Source organism: Cupressus sempervirens, chromosome 8 (assembly GCF_028749045.1).
Source record: "Cupressus sempervirens isolate cs-2001-9-10 chromosome 8, ASM2874904v1, whole genome shotgun sequence".
Taxonomy (NCBI): domain Eukaryota; kingdom Viridiplantae; phylum Streptophyta; class Pinopsida; order Cupressales; family Cupressaceae; genus Cupressus; species Cupressus sempervirens.
Genome location: NC_143125.1, coordinates 461,648,103 through 461,675,522, shown reverse-complemented (window position 1 = coordinate 461,675,522; position 27,420 = coordinate 461,648,103). Strand labels below are relative to the sequence as shown.

General features: G+C 33.4%; 1 pseudogene; it reads right to left on the bottom strand.

Annotated features, from left to right (window-relative positions):
• Nucleotides 1–700: 700 nt before the first annotated feature.
• Nucleotides 701–26,918, bottom strand: LOC149543228 (glucan endo-1,3-beta-glucosidase-like; annotated as a pseudogene).
• Nucleotides 26,919–27,420: the final 502 nt, after the last annotated feature.

Genomic DNA, 27,420 nt, shown 5'->3' with positions numbered 1-27,420 from the left:
GGAGTAGATGCAGAAGTGTTCACACATTAAGAATATTTCTAAAGTTGTCAAGTTTACTATGATGAATCTTATATAATGTATACATGTAAGGTACATAGGTAATTAAAACATTTTATAAGTTTCACTTTTAAATTTATAATGACGTTTGACATTATTTTTAAAGGGGCATAATATAACCAAAGGGAAGAACAATGTAGAAAAGAGGGAGAATGATAACAATAAATGAAGAATATGTTGAATCAAAATAATAGATTATTATCAAAAGGGAGTAATTTTGAAGTTTTCTTGCTAGTCAGGATATGGACCGGGTATCATTTTGAAGAATGAGAATTGCATAGTTGTGTTGTCGATAATACATACATTTGTTTATCTTATGTAATGTTTTGTAATGTACAATCTTATGTTATGTATTGCCATCAATGCTATTGGGGGAGATGGTTTTTGATAAAGGAGGAAGGGAGAGAGCCCTAAAACTAAAGTTACAAGTACATAAAGACACAACCCAAGGCTAATATAATCGAGCAACTAACCTGAAAGACCAAAACCAACATACAAGTCACTCCACAAAATTATCAAAAATAATAAAGAACTATCATAGCTATAGATACCAATCACAATAGTAGCAATTCAACTGATTGAAGATTACATCAAAAAAAAAAAATAAGAAACCGCATAAATCTATCCAAAATCTATAAGAAATCTATCTAAAATCTATAAGTATATTCCTAAATCCTAGGGCTTCCATAGTTGAATAGATACCATCCACCATGCCATCAAATAGGTTGTTGTAAATCCTTACTTCTTCTATCGCAATTGAAGCTATGCATTTGAACAAGGCATAATCTAAACTAATGTTGGTATTTTCACGATACACATAAAAGGGATAAACATTGGCCATGTAAGGCGATCCATTATCTTCCAAAAACTAAAGAAAAGAGTGCATCTTTTTCTCCACATCATTGCTAAAAACTCCCTCGAATGGAAAGAATATTGAAGTGTGTGTAGCTACTCTTGTTAGCATGAATGCTCATGCTATGTGAAAACATTATAGAATAGTGTTATGACTTTGTTTGTCATTGATGACAACATAGTAAGACTAATAGAGCATCAAACCGAGATCTATGTACTGAGGACATCTCATTGTGTATCTGCCCATGTGCAGTTAAAAACATATAATATAACATGTATTTGACATGTGATCAAGTGCATAGACCCTAAATTGACAACATACAAAAGATATTAATGATTTACAGAGATCCGTAGGGAAACAGAGCATTGGGTAAACAATATCTATTGTATGATTAATATAACACATTATGTTTTGAATGAATAGTTGCACAGTTAACTGGACAAAGTACACTGACAACTGATGATGTCAGCAAGTGTACAGATATAGAAGTTGCACGAGTGGAAGTTTGGGAACAACTGTGAGCCAACAACATTAATTAAATGTGTATTTCATTTAAATTAATATGGAGCCGACTCAAATGAACGTTAATTGTATGTAGCCAACTTAAAAGATTAATAATTGAGTATGTTATAAAGGAAAGATGTTTTCCGAGTTCTAGAGACCATCATTAAGATCGAGAATTAGAGAAGACTTGCAAATTGTGAAGTAGAAGAGTAGAGTAATCTACTAATGTGTGTAAGTGACCTTAAGGTTTACTGCTGAGTTCCAAATCTATTTGCATGTTCTGAAGGTGAAAAATTCCAACATACTAGACAAAGGAAGATAAAAGAGATTGTTTAACATCTATTATTCTAAAAGTAATAGTACTAAGATCAATTGGATAGTGGGTTCGTTGATCTAATCCTGAAGCTATTTGGACAATGGGTTTAGCTTCCTTCTACAACTCCTAATAGGGATTCAGAGTCTCCTAACAATGACTCTTTGTACTAAGTATTGTAATAGGGTCTATCCTCTAACAAGGAATATTTATATTAGTACATTATTCTATGGGCATCATTCCCAGCAAGGTTTTCCATCTGATCAAGGGTTTCCCTAGTCAACATATCTGTTGTATGTGTGTATGTGCATTTCTTTATAATTGTTTTTCACTTTGGTTGATAAAGTAAGAATTGTTTAAGATTGATACATAACTGATTCACCAGTGCCCCCCCCCACTCTCAGTTATATTGGTGATCTATTACTTCTAACAATTGGTATTAGAGCATTAGGTCCTTGAAAGAAAGTTTAACAACTTTCAGAGATTCATGGAAAATATGTTAAAAAAAGAAAGTCCTAGATTCGATGACATAAACTATGATAGCTAGAAGGATAAAATGAAGACTCATCTCTTGTGCTTGGGTCTAGGATATTGGCTTGTGACCAAGACATCTAAAAACATTGTAGAAGAAGACGATCTTGAAACCTGCACCAAAGAACACAGAGAAGTGTTTATGTGCAACATAAGGGCAAGAGAAGCAATACTATTAGCATTACCTAAAATTGAGTACATTTAGGTTAAACTACTTAAAACATCTCATGAAATTTGGAAAACTTTAGATGCTAATTATGGAGGTGATACACATGCAAAAAGAGTTAGATTGCAAAATACGTATTGTGCATTTCAAGATGCTAGAATGATGGAAGATGAATCTATGAGAAGCTATGTTGGGAGAATATCTAAGATTGTTCCAGGAATCACATCTCTTGATGGAAATAAATCTGATGGTGAAGTGATATGGAAGATCTTGAAAAGTCTAACACCACTTTTCAAGTTAGTAGCACAAATGATTCAATTGATGATACCTTGCACTACTAATTTCACCAAAGAGACATTGCTTGGTAGATTGGAAGTTGCAAAATTTGATCTAAAATAGTCTGGAGAATTGGCAAAAGTTCAAACAACATTTAGTGCATTAAACATCAAACCTAGTTTAGGAAGGAGCACAAAAACACAAGGAGACATTGCTAGCTACAGAAAATCCATTGAAGAAAATATCCAAGAAGGAGTGGCTCTTCTTGTGGAAAGAGGAAAAGATGGTAAGAATATCTTTAGATGTTGGACTTGTAATGAAAAGGGTCATTATGCATTTAAGTGTCCTAAAAGAGAAAGGAAGTTTAAGGGTAGATTCAAATCTAGAAGACCTAGAAATTGTTTATATGCTAATGAAGAAGAAGATGAAGAAGAATTTGATCAAAGAAAAATTGAAGATGAATTAGGATTTGTAGCTATAAAAGAGGATGATCTTGAAAAAGAAATTAGAGAAAAAAGTGCATTGATTTCACAAATTGAAAAGAAAGATCAGATCATTGATAGTGGTTGTTCACGTCACATGACTAGTGATATGATAAAGCTTGTCAAATTTAGAAGCCATGATGGAGGAATTGTTAGAGTAGAGAATAATTCAGCCTATCATATTACAAGAATTGGATCTATAAAACTTGATGGTAAAACATATACTGGTGATGTTTATTTTGTTGATGGACTGAAGCATAAATTGTTAAGTGTTGGATAGCTTATGGACAATGGCTATCAACTGTAGTTTGGAAATGATACATGAATTATCGAAGACAAGGAAGGGAAACTACTTGGTACTGGCACAAAAACTAGAGGTAATGTATTTTAGTTAAACTCCACTAAAATAACATGTTTAATAGAAAAGATTGACAACAATTGGTTATGGCACAAAATATTTTCTCACATTACCTTTGATAACATTGTAAAGGCTAGTAATACACTTGCTATGAGAGATTTTCCCAAGAGCTCTAAGCCCATTGTCACTATTTGTAAGGAATGTATTTTGGCAAAGTAGAAAAGAATCTCATTTCCTAGCAAGCAATTTTGTACTACAAAAAAGCTAGAATTGGTACATACAGATCTAAGTGGTCCTACAAGAACAAGAGAATTTTATGGAGAAAGGTACTTTATGATTTTTGTTGATGATTTTACTAGAATGATGTGGGTAGCTTTTCTTAAAGAAAAATTAGAAGCATTTGAGAAATTTAGGATATTTAAGAACAAGGTTGAGAATGAATCTGGAGTTAAGATCAAAAGCTTAAGACCAGACAGAGGAGGATAATTCACCTCTAGAGAATTCAATATCTACTGTGAAGAACATGGCATCAGGAGACAACTGTCCTCACCCTAGATACCTGAGTAGAATGAGATTGTTGAAAGAAGAAATGAATCAATTGCTGAAGTAGAAAGACCTATGTTATTTGAGAATGATGTACCAAAGACCTTTTGAGGAGAAGTAGTTGATACAATAGTATACACACTGAACATAGTGCAGATTAGAAAAGGTAAGGACAAAACACCCTATGAATTATGGTTTGGTCACTCACCATCAATCAAGTACTTCAGGATATTTGGAAGAAAATGTTACATCAGAAGAGATGATGATATTGGTAAATTTGATCCAAGGAGCAATGAAGTTATGTTTCTTGGTTATTCATTGAAAAGTAAAGCTTACAGATGTTTCAACTATAGAAAAAAAACTATAGTAGAGTGCACAAATGTTAAAAATGACAAAAAATTTGGTATCAAGGAAAAGATAATGGACTATAACTCTGATGGAGATGATTACTCTAGAATGGCTAACATAAGTAATGAGTTATTTTTCAAGACTAATAATGACCTTGCAGAATAATGTGCAAATTGAAGATGTGAGAGAAGAACAAAGTGTGGTACCTGAGATAAGAGTTGAAGCAACAACTCCTACTCGAAATAGAAACATGATAAGAAATCATCCTACTGATCAGATAATAGTAAGTTAAGAAAAGGGTAATGACATAAAGAAAAATTAATGAAGAACTCTGTTTGATATCTCAAGTAGAACCAAGAAGCACAGATGAAGTAATCAAAGATAATTATTGGAAAGAAGAAATGAAGCAAGAAATACAAAAAATAATTAAAAATAACACATGGGAATTAGTTCCTAGATCCAATGATAAAAATGTGATTGGTGCTAAATGGGTATTCAGAAATAAAATGAATGAACAGGGAGAAGTAATAAGAAACATGACAAGACTTGTATGCAAAGGTTACTCTACAAGAAGGAATTGATTATGAAGAGACATATGCACCTTTAGCAAGAATGGAAGTAGTCAAAATGTTCCTAGCATATGCAACAAACAAGAATTTTAAGGTATATGGTTTTCCAACTAAAGAAAGCATTGTATGGATTAAAACAAGCACAAAGAACTTGGTATGAAAGGTTGGACAAATACTTAGAAAATCTTGCATTTACTAAAGGAACAACAGATGGTAACTTGTACTTGAAGAAAATAGAAAATAGTTTGCTAATAATCATTGTATTTGTTAATGACATCATTTTTGGTGGAAATGATGAAGCCAATAATATTCTTAGAAGACATGAAGAATGAGTCTAAAATGAGCATGATAGGTGAAATGAATTTTTTCTTGGCATTGCAGATTGTTCATAACAAAGAAGGTATCTTTATTTCTCAAACCAAGTATTTAAAAGATTTACTGAAAAAATTTGGTTTAGAAGGTTGTAAACCTGTTGGAACTCCTATGGTAACTAGTCATAAATTATCTAGCAAAGATGAGATGCCCACTATTGAACAAAAGAAGTTCAAATCTATGATTGGAGGATTGCAGTATCTGACTCATAGAAGACTAGATATAGCCAATGTAGCTAGAATTGTGGCAAGATTCTAAGCTGATCCTAAGGAATATCATTATGCAACAGTGAAAATAATATTTAGATATCTAAAAGGAACATCGGATTATGGTATTTGGTATGACAAAAATAACTTGAATTTACTCTTTGTACTTATACAGATGTTGATTGGGAAGGAGACAGGGATGATAGTAAAAGCACTAGCAGAGGGGTATTTTTCCTTGGAGAAAGATTAGTTTCTTGGCTAAGCAAGAAGCAAGATTGTACCTCACAAAGTACTAGAGAGGCAGAGTATGTTGCATCAACAAATAACTGTAATCAAGTCATATGTATGAAGCAGATGATGAAGGATATTGGAATCACATTCACAAAACCCATTATCATTTACTCTTATAACACAAGTACAATCAACATGTTTAAGAATCTTGTTTTGCATTCTAAGACTAAGAACATTGCTATAAAATATCATGTGCTAAAAGAAAAAGTTGCAGAGAAAGAAATCAGATTGGAATACATTGAAGCACTAAGGAATAGATTGCAGACATTTTCACAAAGGTCTTACCAAAGGATACATTTGAATACCTGAGAGGTATGCTTGGGGTTATGTCCCTACCTAGTTCAGAATAGAAGATGCAGAAGTGCATTAGTCCAAGGTACACAACACCATTGTTAGACTAGACTGAATGCTGATGCTTCCTCAATGGGGGAGTATCTGTGATGAATAGGGACAATTAAGGACTCTTCATAATAGGTAATTAGTATACAATAGTATCTTTAGATACTTGTTTTGTTTATAAAATTATATGCAAAGAATGTAAAGCAATAGATCGGGGTGTGGTTGTGCTAATAGGTTGTTATATGTTCAATTTTTATACTACCTTTGACATTGATGTTAATGGGAGAGAGAGAGTGATATGAAAAACATTATAATGGGAGAGAGAGATATGAAAAAAAAAGGAGAACTTGAACTATGGGGGAGTAGTGTTCAAGGACTTACATGAAGGAAGATTTGGCTGATGAAGAAAACTCATTGGTATTCTTGGAACTAGATGTTTTTCATCTATGTGACCATCAATGCCAAAGAGGGAGATTGTTAGCATGAATGCTGATACTATGAGAAAACATTGCAGAACAGTGTTATGACTTTTCTTGTCATTGATAACAACATAGCAAGACTGACAGAGCAGTAGACTAAGATCTATGTATTGAGGACATCTCATTGTGTATCTACCCATGCATAGTTAACATCATATACTAAAACATGTATTTGACATGTGGTCAAGTGCACAGAACTTGAATTGACAGTGTACGAAAGATATTAATGATTTACAGAGATTTGTAGGGAAATAGAGCATTTGAAAAATAGTCTTTGTTGTATGATTAATATAACACATTGTGTTTGGAATGAAGGGTTGCATAGTTAACTAGAGGAAGTACACCGACAAGTGATGATTTCAACAAGTGCACGGGTATGGAAGTTGCATGAGTGGAAGTTTGGGAACAACTGTGAGCCAACAACATTAATTAAATGTATATTTCATTTAAATAAATATGGAGCTGACTCAATTGAATGTTAAGAGTATGGAGCCCTCTCAAAAGATTAATAATTGAGTATGGTATAAAGGAAAGATGTTTTCCAAGTTCTAGAGACCATCATTGTGATCGAGAAGTAGAGAAGACTTGCGAATTGTGAAGTAGAAGAGCAGAGTAATTTGCTAATGCATGGAACTGACCTTAAGGATCACTGATGAGTTCTAGATCTATTTGCATGATCTGAAGGTGAAGAAATCCAATGTACTAGATAGAGGAAGAGAAAAGAGATTGTTTCACATCTATCATTATAAAAGGAATAGCACCGAGATCAATTGGATAGCGGGTTCATTGATCTGATCCTGAAGCTATTTGGATGGTGGGTTCAGCTCCCTTCTACAACTCCTAATAGAGTTAGAATCTCCTAATAGGGATTCAAAGTTTCCTATCAAGGACTCTTTGTACTAAGTGTTGTAACACACTCCTAACAGGGTCTATCCTCTAACAAGGAATATTTAGATTGGTAAATTATTCTATGGGCATCGTTCCCGCTAGGGTTTTCCCTTTGATCAAGGGTTTCCCTCGCCAACATATCTAGTGTATGTGTGTATGCCCATTTATTTATGATTTTTGTTCAGTTTGGTTGATAAAGTAAGAATTGTTTAAGATTGATACATAATTGATTCATACCCCAACCCAACTCTCAGTTACATTGGTGAACTATTAATTCTAATAGCTTTTCCATTAGTGGTTGAAACACTTATTTTATCCTACATACCAACATTGAGAACAACAAGTTGTATGTTATCTAAGGTAGGAATAACATACATTCCAAGGTTGGGCTTTTCTAGAGCCTATTCAACCACAACAATATATTTTATCTTGGTGGCAGGATAGTATGCCCTAATATTGTCCTTGACCCACTTATCAGCTTCTTCTTTTTTGTAGGAAATACCCTGCAATTCATTGTTAGTAACACTCATAATAATTTTGATGCCAGAATTAGCATATGCCTTTAGTATATCAAAATCATCATCAAAAATCCTCAATTTCCCAATATTTTTGCTCTTCAGTAAAGCTTTCCTCTTGGGAAGGCAAATTATTCCCCATCATTCTATTGTTCAATCATATTTTATTAACAAAAGTAGCTTGATAAATCAGTACCAAATAAATTACTACTTCAATGTTTGGATGTAGAGTGTCTCGTATTAGGGCATTGTTAGCTGGCACTTTGTTACAATCTGCACAAAGTAGAGAACAAATTTTCCTATGAGTGAAGACATAACAAAAAAAAAATTAAGGTCGATTTCAAACCATATTTAGAGCTTTGACATCATGTAATAACCCCAAGAGGTTATAACTTCATGAAACGCCAAATCCTTCTCAAATTCAATTGTTTGACATGTTGTCAAACACTTTGCAAGCAAGAGATATATTGCATATGTAAATTTTGATTCCTTTCTAAATGCCAAACTTTAATAAATATGCTTCCAAAGAATACACCAAAAAAATAACAATGAAAATGCAATTTTTTTTGAATAACAATGATTACAAATAGGAAAATATGCATTTACATTAATAAGACATTAGGGAAAAAAATTTTGATATAGAACTCTGATATAAATCGAATTACAATTTAGATTTACAAACCCTACCAATGCCCTAAATATCTACTCTTAAACAATGCAAAATGTATTAGATAAAAACCTGGAATTGCTCCAAAAAAATGAATTTTCTCATAGAAAATCACTATCAAAAATTCCAACTTATTCTTTACTCCACAAAGTTGGCCCTAGGCCACAAAATTGGAACCATGAAAAGACTAATTTGTCTTCTCCAATAGTTACAACCCTTCGGAGGATATTTCACCACCTAAGTTATGCAAATCAATGGGAGTGTTCATTCCCAATGATAAATATAACAACTATAGAAACCCTTGGCTCCACAAGCTATCTAGAAGAGTAGATGGCAACACATTCAATTCTCAACAATGAGTCTGCCCTCCCTATTTATTCTTTTCCTTCACCCTTCTAGAAGGAAATAAAATATTATTTAATTGTACTCTCTAAAAGCTTCTCCCTTTTAGAGGCAATAATTTGTTGTACTTCTAGAAAATGCACTCTCTAGAAGCTTCCCCCTTTCCAATACAATAATTAGTTGCACATCTAGAAAATTAAACTAATTAAATATAAATTCACCTTTTAATCTTAATTTATTTAATGACTTTATAAGAAATTAATTTAATCAATTTCTCCTTATTTCTCCACTTAGCCTTCAGAGAATGTAAAGGATAAGAACTCCACTGAGATACTAAAAAGATGGAGACATTATAGTCTGTCCCTCTTGAAATAGCTTGTCCCTGAGCAATCTCAACTTTGCATGCTACACAATTTCTTCTTTCTCCCAAGTAGCATCCTCTATTAGCAAGTCCTTCCACTTCACCAACTACTCCTTGATAATATGTCTCCTCATATTCCTCTCCCTAAACTCAATGATAGCCTCTACTACTAAAACCAATTTCCCCTCATCGTAGAACAATGGAAGCACTATAGAAGGAACAATCTAATGTCCTAATGCCTTTTCAAGATGTGACACATGAAAAATATTATGGACTTTGATCTCTACTAGTAAATCCAACTTGTAAGCCACCTCTCCAACTCTCTTGATCACCCTAAAAGGCCCATAATAATGTGACTTATGTTTTTTAGCAACACTCTTCTTGAGAGTGGACTGACGGTAAGGCTGCAACATTAAATATACCATATCACCTAGCTCAAAAGTCTGCTCAGTCCTCTTCTAATTAGCATACTACTTATGTTGATTCTATGCCTTAGCCCTCACAATATCTTGACTCTCCTGTAATAAGTCTCTAGCACTAGGCACTCTACTATTTGATAGCAAAAAACCCATGAAACGGGGTGCCTCATATCCATATAATGCCATGAATGGTGATATTTGGATAGACATGTGATAAGTGGAATTATGAAAATATTCACATAAATATATCCACTTAACCCAAGCCTTTTCTTGCCCTGCTATGTAATTCCTAAGGTATCCCTCCACCCATTTGTTCACTATCTCTATCTGACCATCTTTTTGGGGGTGGTAGCTAGTACTTAGAGTGAGTTCTATCCCACACAATCTAAACATCTCCTGTCAAAGTGACTCATAAACCTATTACCTGTATCATTTATAATGCTCTGACGTAAACCATGCATCCTAAATACCTCTCTAAAGAATAAATCTACAACCTATGTAGAAGTGTATGCAGTGTTTATTGGGAAGAAGTGGACAAACTTTCTAAGTTGATCAACAACAACATATATATAGTCTCTACCCTGGGCTCTTGGCAGTCCTGTGATTAAGTCCATGGATAAACACACCCACTTCCTATTAGGAATTGGAAGTGACTTAAGTAATCCATTTGGGTAAGAGTGTTCCTATTTATTCTACTGGAAAGTAGGACACTCTCTAACATATTGTGACACCTCATCTTTGAGCACTTTCCATGAAAAATGCTCATGAATCTGCCGGTAGGTTTTGTAAAAACCTAGATGTCCTACCATAGGTAAGTCTTGATAAGCTCTCAACACCATCCTCTTTACCTTTGACCTTGGCATCAAATAAATGAGCCCTTTGTAAATGATGATCTCATTCACAAGAGTGAAATCACTATTCTGGCTCAATCCATCTATGAATTTTGATGCACATGTATCCTTTGCATACTCTACAAGGATAAAAAGTCTCCAATCCTTTAATATATCTATCATCAAGCTCAAGTGGGGTCTTCATGACAAGGCATATGTTACTACATTCTATTTCCCCTCGAAATAGGTAATATCAAAATCATATGCATGTAATTTACTTACCCATTTCTATTGCATGTCATTAAGATCTCACTACCCCAAGAAATGTTTCAAGCTATTGTGGTTAGTTTTTATGTCAAATTTTATACCCACTAAATACTACCTGAATTCAGCCAAAAGATGCATTATGGCCAACATTTCCTTATCATAAATGTTGAAGCTCCTCTTAGGCCCCCTAAGCTTTCTACTCTCATAAGAAATTGGGTGCTTGTCCTACATAAGCACTGCTCCAACACCTTCGCTAGATGCATCATAGTGCAACTCAAAAGGTTTGTTAAAATCTGGTAATGCTAGCAATAGACAAGAAGTCATCAACTCATTGAATTTAAAAAATACTCATGTGCCTCAAGAGTCCATAAGAAAGCCCCCTTTCTCATCAAGTCCATCAAGGTTGTTGCATGCCCAGAATATCCACTAACAAAACTTCTATAGAACCCATACAACTCCAAAATTCCTCTCAACTATGTCAGGTTCATTGTAGTAGGCAACTCAATAATAGCATGAATCTTTTCAAGATCCATGCCTACTCCTTAGGTACTGATAATGTGACCTAGACATAATAACTCTAATAATCCCAAATCACATTTGGACTCCTTTTCCTACAAGAACTCTCTACTCAGAATGCTCAACACAGTGTCTCAGTGTCACACATGCTCATCTCATGTCCTATTATACACCAGGATCTCATCAAAGAATACTAACACAAATTTTGTCAATTTATGCTGAAAAACCTTGTTCAATGTAGATTGAGAAGTAGTTGGAGCATTAGTTAGCCCAAATGATATAACTACAAACTCAAAATAGCCATAATGACATTAAAATGTTGTCTTCTCTATATCATGTTTTGTGACTCAGATCTGATGATAGCCTGATCTCAAATCAATTTTGGAGAAGAAACATGCTCGATGTAGCTCATCTAATAACTCATCAATCTGTGGGATTGGGTACCTATTTTTTATAGTCTTCTTGTTTAGGACCCTATAATCTATGCACATCCTAAGAGTTCCATCCTTCTTCTTCACCAAAACCATAGAAGAAGTGAAAGAAAACTTACTTGGTCTAATGTGTGCCATAGCAAGTAGTTCCTTCATGGTTTTCTTGATCTCATCCTTCAATCTCTTTGGATGCCTATAGGGTGTGATCATGATGGGTTTAGTGCCCTCCTCTAACTCAATAATATGCTCAATACCTCTATCTAGAGGTCTACCTGGTGTTATTTCACTAAAAATTTTGTAGTGCTTGATTCTTAGTTCCTATATGTCTAGATGATATTCTAATTTTTTATGCCCCTTGTGATGGCATTAAAGTGCAATGGGCTGCCCACTCAACCTGTTCATGTCTCAACAAGCTCTCCATGCATCTTTAATACATCATCCTAAACCCAATGTCATGAATGATCTTAAGTATATCGATCTTCCCCTCTGACTGAAACTTCATCTCCATATCTCTCAAATTGAGGGTGAACTCCCCTATATCATGTAACCAAGTCATACCCAAGACCAAATCTGTATCACCCATCTTAACAACATAAAAATCTACTTTCAAATCAAAATTGTTGATCTTTAGGGGTAGACCTATAATCTTCCTATCACATTTGAGGATGTAGCCATTAGCTACCCTCACTCTCAAACCCTCAAATTGTTCTATGTGTATCACATACCTCTCAATCAATTTGGAATCAATAAAATTTTAAGTAGCACCTGTATTAAGAAAAGTAATAAATCTTTGACTAGCCAATACCCCTCTCATCCTGAATGATCCCTCTTGTTGTACACTAGTGAGATAGGACTCCTTAAGTCTACCATCAGTCTTCTCATCACCTATATCATTTGTGCCTTCATTTTCTTCAATTGATTCGTCACTTTTAGATTGTTGTTTTGAATTTTTAGAATTAGAATCCTCATAATATGCCCACATAGCCCTATTTACTTTCCCCTTTGGCCTCTGGAGATAGTCATGGTTCATGTCATTGGGTCCTTTGAAATAAAAACAAAATTTTGTCTTCCTTAAATCATTCAATGTGTCTCTATCCAAAGGAGAAACTGATTTATCTTTATTTTAAGTCTTTTTTTCATTACTATCAAGTTTCTTGAAGAATGGTTTGTCTTTGCTAGATGATAATCCCTTTGATTGAAATTTATTTACTAGGGTTGTTTTTCCATACTTCTAGCCTTCTTAATCACTTCTTGCAAATTGAATGGATTAAAGGCTTTTACCCAACCCTTCAGTGGTTCGGATAATCCCTTTGTGAACAAAACAACCAATCTCCTATCTAATATATATAGCACCATAATGGATAGCCTCTTAAAATCACTAATGAAATACTCCAATCTACCTATCTATCTCAACTATGCAAACTCCATAAAGTAGACTTCTAGATCCTTCTTATCAAACCTCTCTACCAACATATCCATGAAGTCCTGATATGAAGTCACTTGGTTATGCTAGATAGTAACCATCCCATGGTACCACCAATCATGCGCAACTCCCTTTATATGTAACATGGCATATTTTATTTCCTCCGCTTCTGTCATAGGTATCACTGCTAAGAAGGTATCAGGCTTGTGAATCCAAGATTATGTTGTCATTGTGCTATTCCCATCAAATGTAGTCAAGAAAAGCTTTCCTATAGCCCTCTTTAATTCATTATGCTCACCATGAGGTCTCCTATTCTATCTGGCTGCATGGTAGTGTTCTCTTCTTTGGTTCATAAACCTCTCAAAAGTCATTCTCTCTCGTACCTATAGTCTCAGTAATTTCTATTCATGATTAGTAGCCATAAGGATATCTATAAATGTCCCATCCTCATCTTCCTCTATTGGCTCCTATATTGGTTGCTCTCTAACAAAGGTAGGATGTGTGGGCCTGTATGTTGTTCTGGAAAGAGTTGTGTGAGCTCTAGGTGATCCCACTGCACTCCTTTTATCCCCTTGTTCCTAATTTCATCTATCTAATGGGTTCATGTGCTCAACCATGGTCATGAGTGCCTGCAAAGCCTGAGCCATCTGCTCTTGTCATATAACCATTTCTCTAAAAAATTCCCTTGTTTCCTAATCCTCGTTCCTACTATCTCTTGGTGGGCTACATTCTTGCTTGTCACCCATGGTGTTTGGCTTCTTGTCAAAATATCATTCCCTATTTAAAACAAATCTTTCCATTGAGTAGAAAATCTATGAGAGCCAACCCCAGGTGGTTGAATGTGATTGCTAAACCCTAAAGATGGTAGAATTTAGCTCTGATACTAATGTAATAGCCCCAATAGGTTATAACATCATGAAACATCAAATTCTTCTCAAATTCAATTGTTTGACATTTTGTCAAACACTTTACAAGAAAGAGATATATTGCATATGTAAATTCTGGTTGCTTTCTAAATGCCAAACTTTAATAAATATGCTTCCAAAGAACACACCAAACAACAAACAATGAAGATGCAATTGTTTTTGAATAACACTAATTACTAATAGGAAAATATGCACCTACATTAATAATACATTAGGGAAAAAAGTTCTGATATAAAACTCTGATATAAATCATATTACAATAGATTTTACAAACCCTACCAATGCCCTAAATATCTACTCTCAAACATTACAAAATGTAGTAGATAAAAACCTGGAATTGCTCCAAAAACATGATTTTTCCTGTAGAATATTCCAACTTATTCCTTACTCCACAAAGCTGGCCCTAGGCCACAAATTTGGTACAATGAAAAGATTTATTTTTCTTTGCTAATATTCGCAACCCTTTGGAAGATATTTCATCACCTAAGTTATGCAAATCAATGCGAGTGTTCGTTCCCAAATATTAATATAAAAACTATAGAAACCCTTGGCTCCACAAGCTATCTAGAAGAGTAGATGGCAACACATTTGATACTCAACAATGAGGTTGCCCTCCCTATTTATTATTTTCCTTCACCATTCTAGAAGGAAATAAAATATTATTTATTGCACTCTCTAGAAGCTTACCCCTTTCCAAGGCAATAATTAGTTGTAGTTCTAGAAAATGCACTCTCTAGAAGCTTCTCCCTTTCCAATAAAATAATTAGTTGTGCTTCTAGAAAATGAAATTAATTAAATATGAAGTCACCTTTTAATTTTAATTTATTTAATGAATTTATAAGAAATTAATTTAATAAATTTCTCCTTATTTCTCTACTTAGCCTTCGGAGAACGTAAAGGCTAAGAACTCCACTAAGCTGCTAAAGAGATGGGGACATTACAAATATATTAGAATGGAAAGAATATCAAATGAAAGGTATGGTACCTCCAAAGATTGTGTGGTAGAGGATGGTCATGCAAACACACACACATTGAGTAGAGTCTTTATTGTAATACCTTACTTTTCATAGATATGACAAACCTCGACCTCAAGCTTTAGTATAAATGAGGAAGGAAGAAATTCAACCCACAAATTGATATGGATTTAAACTTGTAGAGGAAACAATCATTAAACTCAAATGCCATGTTCATGTTATAGGTACTTGAATTCTAAATAGCATGCACTTCACACTGAGATTTGTTTTCCTTTACATAAAGAAAATGAAAGTTTGTTTTTTCCTTTGCATCATATTGAATTGCCCCAATAGCTCCCTAGCATTGGTCATAGTGCAACTTTATTTCACATGTTACTACTTTATTTTATTTCTTTTTTGTACTTGAATATCCATTAATTTCCTTGGAAAAAATCTAAAGAGTGTGTACTTCACCATGAGATTTGTTTTCTTTTACAGAAAGAAAACAAAAGTTTCTCCTTTTTTCTTCTCACCATATTGAATGCCCCCAACACCACCTAACTTTGGTCATAGTACATCTTTATTTCACATGTTAGAAATTGTCATTTTCTTAGGAAATTATGAAATAAATGAAATTTCTAAGAAATTGGGATTCATTTGCAATGACATCACATGTCAACTTTCAATTTTATCAACACATTTTTTGTTGACTAGGGTACAATAGCTAGAACATGCCTAGCTTAACTTTGGAAATTGATGAAAATTTATGGCATTGAGTCATCTCTTTGCTACACAACAAGAGGACTTAGGGAACCTATCAAAAATAATCTTTAAAATGTAAGACTTGTAGGTATACACTTGGTCATGTTTAACAGAGTGTTGATCTTTATGATATTAAAAATGAGTCAAAATGGGGGTTGACCCAAAATAGAAGAAGAGGTGTAAATCAGAAAAAAGTCAATACCAACAAATTAACCAACCGCCTACCCTAATATGAAAAACCCTCAAATTAAGATGTTTCTAAAATTACCAGTACTAAAATCTACGAAAATGTCATCAATATACATATTTCTTGCCCATAAATTATCCTTGGACATAGAACATGTCCATAAAGTATCAACATAAAAAGCCCTGTGGGCTAAACAAAAACTAAATATCATAATAAAAACCCAAAAAAGTAGCACATTGGTAGGAGCTAACTCTCCTTTCTTTGGTTTCTTGGGTTCTCTAGTAGTAGGCCCAACTAGTCATCTGCAAGAAATCCAAATAGTAATATGGTAGTCTCCATGTCCTTTTCATTGGCAATGCCCTCCTTGCTTATCTATAATAAGTGAAGTGTGGTCACAAAATAATGTATAACCCTCATAGAAAAGTTAGCAACTCTATCAAATTTTTCCTCTAGGTGCTCATTCTACTTAACTAGGCTAGTTATAGACTTCTTCAATCTATCAATATCCAGATTCCCCTAGTATTCATCAATTTTTGCCATTTTGCTAGTCTCCTATTTGATGTGACTCCCCATAGTATTCACCCCTGTCTAAACATCTTCTCCCACTTGTTTCCCCCCTTGAGTTTGGCTACCCTAATTACCCACTCTAGTCGATGACTTGATTGTACGATGTTTCCCAATAGCCCCATCCTTCCTAGACTCCAAAGTGTTGTCCTTTGTTTTGAAAGTATCAAACACCCTAGAGGGAAGAGGGTTGTCCTATTCCCCTAATATACCCTCTTCCTCCTCTTTTTCCCCATTATTCCTCCTAGTGGCTATCCTTTTGGGTTTGGGGCAAGCTTTCCTACTTGAGTTATCAGTGGACTCAAAATTGTTTTATTTTTCCTTACCAAGAGTGGCCAAGGGTTTTTTCTCTTTTAGACTTTTTCTTGGCCTACTACCACCCTTCTTAGCAGTGGTGCCGGTAGTTTCAACACCTAGGACCATGATATTTTACATTTTTATCTATTTAGTAGTAGTTGAAGGTTCCCTATTAGTCTAGGTTTTGGTAGATGGGGACAGAGCATGGGCTAATTCAGTAATTTTTAATAGGGGAGGGCTTGGGCTCAAGAAATTGAGGATGGAGGCCCTTATAACATTTGAACAAACCAAACATAAGGGCTTGGTCGTAGAGAGCATAGCTTTTCCTTGCTCTCTATTTTTACAAAAGTTCCATACAAAATCCTCCATAGAATGCGGTAACAAGTAAGGAAAAGAGATACATTCCCTATTCCTAAAGTGATTAAAGGTAGGGAAGTTGTAGTAGTAACACACCTTAATTCTGTAATCTAAGATTATATACCTCATGATAACATAACACACCATATTCTATGGTTCAGAAAGATTCTCTCTTGTGAATGCCCCATGGAAGTGGTCAAGAGCTTCATTGGGATGAACAAACTTCCACAGACTCGTCTCATCTACAACCTTATGTTGTTGCCTCAAGCTCTTGCCCTCCATATCCAAACTTGTAGCATTAGCAACTAAAACCTATATAACTTCAAAAGAGACCCCATCAATTCTCACCAATCAATTTTTCCATGAGTCAACAAATTGCAAGGTCACATTTTCATCATCTCCTTCAATGTTCTCCATAAAAGGGATGAATCCACCTTTTATGTATGTCCACATCACCTTGTCATCCTTGAAATTCTCTTAAATTCTTGGGGCTCAATCCTTGCATTATCATTTTTTATGGCTTATTCCTCATGAAAATTCATAACCAAATCCTCCTCTCCATTTTTCAACTCCACAACCATACCACTCACATATTATAACAAATTGCTCAAGAATACCATAGACAAGCCCTTCCTCCCTTGCCTGTTCAAATTAGAATAATGAAAGACTATAATGTTCGAGAAGCACTTGTGAATCCCACTTAATTCATTGAAATCACATGTATTCTCTTACTTCTAGGTCATTGTATTTTTGTAGCCTTCCCTTAAAAGCCATCAAAAGTAGAAAAGTCATGTCCTTTGAGACTATGAAAAATCACCCCAAATCTTGCCTAAGGTAGAGAACTTGCACTTTGCATAAAATGTCATAATTATAGTTATTAACATCCCCTTTCCAACTAAATGATCCCTCTCCTAATCCACCCCTAAACTTAGTCGAATAAAGGCAAAGTCCCCCAAATCATTAAGTAAGAAAGTGCTCAAATTAAAACTTTCTATCACCAAAATTCCCATTAAATAGTGTCATAATGACAAGGAAAGCCCCATCTTTAATTTTAATTTATCTTTAATCCTTCAAAAAAAATCTTTGATAGATCATATGATGTGGTCCAAAATGTCCAACTTATATAATCCAAATTTTCTTCACAAATGCTTCAAAACACCTTCAAATTTTAGTAGTGATGATTTTTTTTGTTGAATTTACTTATGAAGGTGAAGTTTTTCAATTTTGAACACACGAATATTTTATTTTCATTGGTCAAAAAACACATTGTAATCCAACCAGAATAGTGGGAGTCCTAGTATAATGTAGCAACAAAGGGCATCTCCACTTCCACTTCTAGCCCAATGTCTAGAAATTTCCAGTAATCTTACAAGATTTTATGGTGAAATTTAAATTAAAAAACTTTGCTACTGAAAGCTAGCCTTTATGCAATGATGTGAAAGATACAAAAAAATTAAGGTAATTTAAATTTCAAATTTTAGAACATTGCACAAGCATCTAAACAAATTGGATTTTAAGATTCTACTAAATTTAGAATTACAAAGACCTCTGGAGGATATGTACTGAAAGAATGCAAATTATTTAGATATTGCAGGGTACATAATGTCATTGCAATGGGTCACTTTTTCATTTAGGCTTAGGGTATAGAATATTTCAAAGCAAAAAATTGTGAAGAGAATTGTACACGAGTGGCTTATCTGCCAATCTCAAAGACTTAGCAACTAGTTTTTCAACAAAATTTCAAAATATCAATTTTTATCAAAACAAATTTTCATTTGGATTGAAAAAAAACTATGCTCATAACTAATGCAGTTTCATTTGCAAATACTTTCATTAATTTTTCCAATGAATTTAAATCTTAAAAATAATTAGAAATTCATATTTGAAAATAACATTATTCTGAGCTAACAAGTTGTAATGTTATTGGTAAAATAGAAAATTCTTACCATAAACATCTAAACCTTGTTATAAAATAATAGAATTATTATCACAAGAATATAAATAAATAAATTTTAGTATTAAAATTGATAGAATATATATATATATATATATATATATATATATATATATATATATATATATATATATATATATTGGTAATTTTTTAATCCCAAATGTATCTTGCAAGTTTAGCTTTATGTCACTAATTTGATCTATGCTATGTTGTGTAATAATAAGATTATCAACGTATAGAACAATAATTATGTTACCATCATCATAAAATTTCTTCAAGTACACATTTAGATAATGAGGACTATTATGGAAGCCTTAAATTTGAAAATATTCATCAATTTTAGCATACCAAGCCCGTAGAGCTTGTTTTAAACCATCTAGAGACATTATTCTCAGATACTTGCAAGATAAAGTAAAATACTCCATAAATCTATGTTTAGGAGTGTAGTGTCAACAAATCATGGACATGATTTTAGTACCTTACCCTTGGTAGTGGAATTTTTATTTGGATCTTATCAAGAAAATTACCAACTCAAAATATCTTGTAACCTTTCAAAAAAACAAAATCTTGCTTGAAAAAAATTAAAGCACGTAAATTACTGTTTCTTCGTTTACTAAAAAAACATGTAAACCATATCTTATAGGTTACTAAGAAACTCTTCCAATGCTCTATATTTTTTTAGAATATGTCACACACACCAAAAGAACCTTTGAAATATGTGATGTTATCTACTTACTATGAAAATAAAATTTAAATTAGAAAAAGAGGATAAAAGGAAAGAGAAAGAAGAATTTAATTGTTGAAGTTATTCCTATGTTTCCTTAGGAAGTTATTGTGATGAAAATCAATTCATTGGTTTAATATGTAAATCTCCTACCCATGTGTACTGTACACTATAGGAGAAACTCATTTCACCAAACACTCCATCTATGTTTAAACTTCAATCTATTATACTATCTCATATGCTATATTTGAATGTTCAAACCATTATACATCATCAATCTCACTCTTGACCTTGATAAGTTACTCAAAATCTTTCCAACCATTTCACTCTAATATCGCAGTGTGTACATGAATATTTTTCACAGAAAGTACATATCTAAAAGAAGAAGAATATTTGTATGAGACATGTTCTTTCAGAGCACATTCTACATCTCCTTCCATATCCATCTAGAACCTTTAAACTTGGTATTAGTACTAGCTTACTCTTTATTAAGTTTTATGTACAATAATCTAAACCTTGACATGTAGTGAATTCAACGTTCAAGTGAGTTTTAAAATTGTAATTATTTTTACCCCTACTAAGCACCCAAAACTTTGGGCTAGCATTTCTTAGACTGGTCACATTCCAACCTTCATACATCTACTCATCTTCGCCTTTTTTATATCTATTTGAACCTTTTTTTGTTCATTTATTTCTTTAGATCTAGTTGTGAATTTCACATACCAGTTATGTCCTATTAGCTCACCTTTTTTGGCAATTATTTCCTATTGATACCCACATTGAATCAAGTTTGTAAAATTTATAGATAATTAAACTATATCAACCATCGCCTCTTATTCTGAGAGAAATAAATATTATAGATAACTAGATCAAATAAATATTTATTTCTTATTTTTAGATAATATTTTTATTATAAAATAATATAAAAATTTTAAAATAAAATTATAAAATATATATATATATATATATATATATATATATATTAGTTTAAATTATCAAAATCTAAGATTATTTAAAAGTTGATTTAATTTTTAATATTCAATTTACATGTGACTTTGATATAGAAGTTAAAATTTTAGCTTTAACAATTTTCGTATATTTTTTTTAATTTTAACATTTTTTCAAAGAACAGTTTCAATTTTGAAATTAAAATTTTATCTAAATAATTTGTTTAATTTATTGATTTATATTATATTTTTTAGCACAATCATTATGTACAAAGTTAGTGTCACAAATCTTTTCTTTTATCTTGTCCTCAATTGTGACAAAATATTAGATTAATAATGCGTGACATTGTCATAACATTATGGAAGAAGATTTTTCTTTATGTTACTTCCTTGTATTTATATCCTTAATGTTTTTTCCTTAATAAAAAAAGAGTAAATATGTCACTTCTCCATGTGTCGTCGATCATATGTTCAAGTAGCGATGTAGAATGCCCAATGCCCATTTGCATTATGAATCCTTGATGATCAGGTTTTTCTCTTTCATAAGTGGAGATAGGTGAGACTCTCTCAGATCAATTCCACTCTGCAATGGTTGTCCTACTTGGAAAGTTTCCTGCCATCACAATTGTTATATAAAAGGAAGCGTAAGATGACAAGAACTACTATCTTACAATTGCTCATTACAGCGATTGATTGGTGAAACTAGAATGTGTACTTGAAAATCAGAAATACAAAAGAATATTTTCCATTCATTGTATTCACATAATATTATATAGGTACATATACAATTGTGTGCCAAATGCATAAAGCCATAGGAAAGGAAATAGCTATAGGAAAGCTACAGGAAAAGAAAGAATAGTTGAGGAAACTGCTGTAGGAAAGCTACAGGAACATAAAGAATAGTTTAGGAAAGAAAGCTCTTTCAATATTAGAAATAATCTAATATTGTAACACTCCCCCTCAAGTTGGTGCATAGATATCCCACATGCCCAACTTGCCCAAAAACTTTGAGAACATTTGATTTGAAATTGCTTTGGTAAGAATATCGGTCAGTTGATCTTCTAATCGAATCTTAGGCAGCTCCACAATCTTCTCATCCAACTTCTCCTTAATAAAGAATCTGTATACCTCCACATGCTTTGTATGATCATGTTGAACCAGATTATGAGCAATATCACATGCTACTTTATTATCACAATATAGTTGAATTGGTCACCTAAGCAGACAACCCAAATCTCTCAGGAGAAGTCTTAGCCACAATGCTTCACATACTCCAAGTGCCATATCTCAAAATTCAGTCTCCGCACTTGATCATGCAAAAAAATACTTTTTTTTGTTTCTCCATGTAATAATATACCTCCTACAAAGGTAAAATAGCCTGAAGTAGAACGCTTATCATCTATTGCTCTAGCCTAGTCAACAATCAGTATATGCATCCACACTTTGATAATCCTCATTTTTAGTGAATATAATTCTTCTTTCAGGAGCAGACTTCAAATACCTCAAAATGTGCATAACTACATTCATATGTTACTCTCCAGGATTATGCATAAACTAGCTAACAATACTTAATGCATAGGCAAGGTCTGGCCTTGTGTGTGCTAAGTACATCAATCTTCCTATGAGTCTCTGGTATCTTCCTTTATCAACTGGTACCTGATTAGACTCAATAGATAAATTCAATCCTTCTTCCATGGGTGTATCAGTGGGTTGACATGCTGACATACTGGTTTCCTCTAACAAGTCTAAGGCATACTTTCCTTGAGATAGAAAGATCCCTTTATTAGATCGAGACACTTCGATCCCAAGGAAATATTTCAAGGGACCTAGATCTTTCATTTCAAATTCTCTAAACAAGTAATCCTTAAGAGCCCTTCTTTCTTCAGGATCATTTCCTATAACTATCATGTCATCCACATACACAATAAGTGCAATGATCTTACCCTGCTGATGCTTTATGAATAAAGCATGGTCCGAATTTCTTTGATGGTAACCAAAGACTTTCATTGCCTTCATCAATCTTCCAAACCATACCCTTTGAGATTTTTTCAACCCATATAGTGTCTTCTTTAATCTGTACACCTTCAAACTATGTACTTCTGGTATCATGCAGTAGGGTGAGAGTTCCATGCAGACTTCTTCAGACAACTCTCCATGTAGAAAGGTGTTCTTTACATCAAACTATTGTAATGGCCAACCCAAGTTCATAGCTAGATACAACAAGACCTGTCCTGTATTAATTTTAGCTACAGGTGCAAATGTCTTTGTATAATTGATCCCGTAGGTTTGGGTGTACCCTTTTGCCACCAGTCTTTCCTTAAAGCATTCAATTGTACCATCTACTTTGTACTTAATAGTATAAACCCACCAATATCCAACTAGTTTCTTTCCTGGTGAATGGTCAACAAGTTCCCAAGTATTATTTTCTTGTAATGATTTCATCTCCTCATTCATAGTGGCTTTCCACCTTGGATCAGATAAGGCATCCTACACATTTTTAGGAATAGATATAGTAGATAATTGATTTACAAATGACTGATTTGATTCTGACAAACAATGGTTAGACACATAATGACTCATAGGATATTTAACTTTACTAGAAAGTTTAGATTCATATGTGGATTTAGGAATACCTTTGGTGAGATGTTGAGGTAGTAGTTTTCTAGATGGTTTAGGAACATCCTTGGTAAGCGATTAGTGTGGTGTCAGGGACTCGGACGGAGGTGGACCCACAGCTTCAATTTCTGAGTGTTCATCACTACTTTGACCCAAAGTTTCACCTACTTCTTGATTAACAATATCAGTTTCTGGGTGTTCATCATTGCTTTGATCCAAAGTTTCACCTACTTCTTGATTAACAATATCATAGAGGGGTTAGTGCAAGAAGTTGGGTCTCACTTTTGGCCAAAAAGTGGAAGTGTTTTTCCTGTTTTTGAAAGATTTTGTCAATTGATGCCAAAATTTGAGCCATTTAGAGATTAAATATAAAAAAGCTTCAGAAATAAAAATTGTAGTGCCTGGAATCTTCTTTTTGAATATATAATTTATTTGTATACCCATGTGATAGATTATTTTTTTGGTATGGATATTTAAAAATCACTTTTTCAAAATGCCTGTTTTAGGACCATACCACGCTCGTGTACGAACACTATAATTTGACACAAATAAATGAATTTTTGCGAATCCTTTTAAATAGAGTTACCTGACAAACCAAAGATTGATGAGAATATTTTTCTTGAATTTTTTAATGAAAATTTTTTAAAATTAAATTTTAATTGGCTTTAAAAGAAAATTTTAAAACCTCTCGTGTACAGACACCATAATTTGATCAAAATTTCACTTTTTTCAAAATTTTTTCTTTTTAACTTCAAAAGAATTGAATGCAGATTGATGAAATATAAATTAATTTAAGAAAAAATATATAATAAAAAAGTTATTAAAGTTTTAGTGAACATTGCTATTTTACATTTATGTACCACCTTTGATTAATTTTTTTTTTAAAATAGTAAATAAAATCATAACTCTATAAAATTTATATTTCTAAAATTAGGACAATGAGAGCTGTAATGGGTTTTTTTTCGTAAAAAAATTTGATCGGGAAGACCCTCTAAAAATTATGGCAAGGCATGAATTTGTTAGTTCAATGCCTTAGCCAAATCTTGAGAGGCCAAGGCATAGGCTTGGTCTCACCAAGCCTATCCCAAACCAAAATCTGAGGCAAGAAAAAAAAATTCCGCCTCATGTTGTAAGAAACGGGCACCCGTTATTTGAATTTAAAAAAATGGGTACCCATTTTGAAAAGCTAAAAGCGGCATGTAAAATCCGTTGAAAACTTAAAAATTTGAATTTTTAAGAAACGGGTACCCGTTTTTTACTTTTAAAAAATGGGTACTCGATTTTTAAAAAACAAGTACCCATTTTTTATTTTTAAAAAATAGGTGCCCGTTTCTTAAAAATTTAAATTTCTTATTTTTTGAGAAACGGGTACCCGTTTTTTGAAAATAAAAAATAGGTACCCGATTTTTAAAAATAATGGGTGCCCATTTTTTAAATTTAGGGTTGGGCACCCGAGCTAAAAACGGGTGCCCATTTTTTAAAATCAGGTGCCCATTTCTAAGAGGTCTCATTTCGCGGATTTGACTTCCGCAAAATTGCGACCCAACTTTGTGCATTCACCCAGAGTTCCCCTTCTTTAGAGATGTCCAAGCTACCCACATCTTTAGGAATGTGAACATCCACATTTTTAGAGGTGTCATCCACATCTTCAAAAATGTTCAAGCTACCTACATCTTCAAAGATGTGAGCATCCACATCTTCAGACATGTGATCATCATAGTCTAAAGTTTGAATTTCCTTTTGGTACTCCCCCTGAAGTTCAGGCTTAGAGAAAAAATACATTAAGTCTTCAGGAAAAACTACATCCAATGTAATAAACATTCATTGAGTTGGAGGATGATAGCATCGATAGCCCTTTTGATAAGCAACATATCCTAGAAAGACACATCCCAGTGCTTGAGGAGATAACTTGTTGCGCTAATGCATATGGAGGTGTATGAAAGCTGCACAACCAAAGACATGAGGAGGTAAATTTGGGATAGCAGGAGCAACAACTGCCTTAGTGAGAGCCTGAGATGGTGTCTGGAAATCAATAGTGCTAGAGGGTACCCAGTTGATCAAATATGTTGTAGAGGTAAGTGCTTTGCCCCAATAGGATAATGGCATATGGGCTTTTATCAGAGAAGCACAAACAACCCCCAACAAGTGAACAATTTTCCTCTTAGCTACCCCATTCCGTTGAGGTGTATTGGCTCAAGTAGTTTGATGAATAGTTTCGTGTGCTTCCAGTTACTGCTGAAGTTCAGAACTCAAATATTCACCTCCATTGTAACTATGAAGAACTTGAACTTGTGCATTGTACTGAGTTCGAATAATGTTATAAAAATTTTGAAATAAAAAGTTCACATAACTTTTAGACTTCATTATGCATACCCAAGTCATCCTTTTACAATCATCAATAAAAGTAACAAAACAACATGATCCACCCAAGGTAGTGACTTTGGATGGACCCCAAACATCCATATGTATGATCATAAATGGAACTAGACTTTTATTCAAAGTTAATGGAAAACAAGCACGATGACTTTTTCCAAGTTCAAAAACTTCACACCGGAAGCTAGAAATATCAAATTTTGCAAATAAACTAGGAAATAATTTCTTTAGATAACCAAAGGAATTATGTCCCAAATGTCGATGCCATAACCAGATTTAAGATTTCTACTTGTCACCCTTAGAGCCATCCATCGCTAGAGCTTGATGTAGCTTGTATGAACTCTTTGACTCCAAGTCCAAGTAATACAACTTCCCTCACCTAACACCAAAACCAATCATTTGCCTTGTTTGGATGTCCTTAAACACACAGAAATCAGGCCAAAAAATTACAACACAAAGTAAAGTAGTGGTGATTTGGGAAACTGACAACAAATTGTAATCCAAAGATGAAACCACTAAAATAGAATCTAGATTCAACGTATCAGTGAGAGGTAAGGATCCTTCTCCAATAATTAGGGTTGGAGAGCCATTGGTAGTGGAAACACATTTTTGTGAGGACGGCTTAAGGGATGAGACCTGTCTAGAATCAAACGTCATATGATCCGTAGCACCAAAATCAATTATCCATGCACTATTAGAAACAAGTGTAGACATATTTAAAGACTTACCACCATTACCTACCATTGCTACTAATGCTGAGATTAGTCTAGCAATAGTTTGATTGTAATGGGTGCATTTGTAGGTGAATTTTTCAGCACCATTAGTGATCCCTGCCTTGAACAACGAATCTTCAGATTGAATAATAATGTGAGCAGATTTTCTCTCAAATACTTTCAAATCTAAATCGGCCATAGTTCAATGAAGGGATACAAATAATTCAAGCTTCAAATCTCTGATACCAACTTGAAAATTAGAAATACAGAAGAATATTTTCCATTCATTGTATTCACATAATACTGTACAGGTACATATACAATTGTGTGCCAAATGCATAAAGCTACAGGAAAGGAAACAAGTATAGGAAAGCTACAAGAAAAGAAAGAATAGTTTAGGAAAGAAAACTCTTTCAATATTAGAAACAATCTAATATTGCAACATGTGTGGTGAATTTTACAATGACATGTCTTCCATATAAAGGAAATGGGTGATTGAGTAAGGAGAACTATTATGATACAATCATTAAATTATTAATACAAATATTAAATATCTTATAAATTAAAAGTAAGTGTGGTTGTAATCAAATATTAAACATTTTAAAAACTAGAAGTAAATGGGTTTATATGATTACAATATAACTAGTGAAGGGTGCAAGAAGTCAAGATTAATTATTATTATTTTTTGTTGAGATTAATTA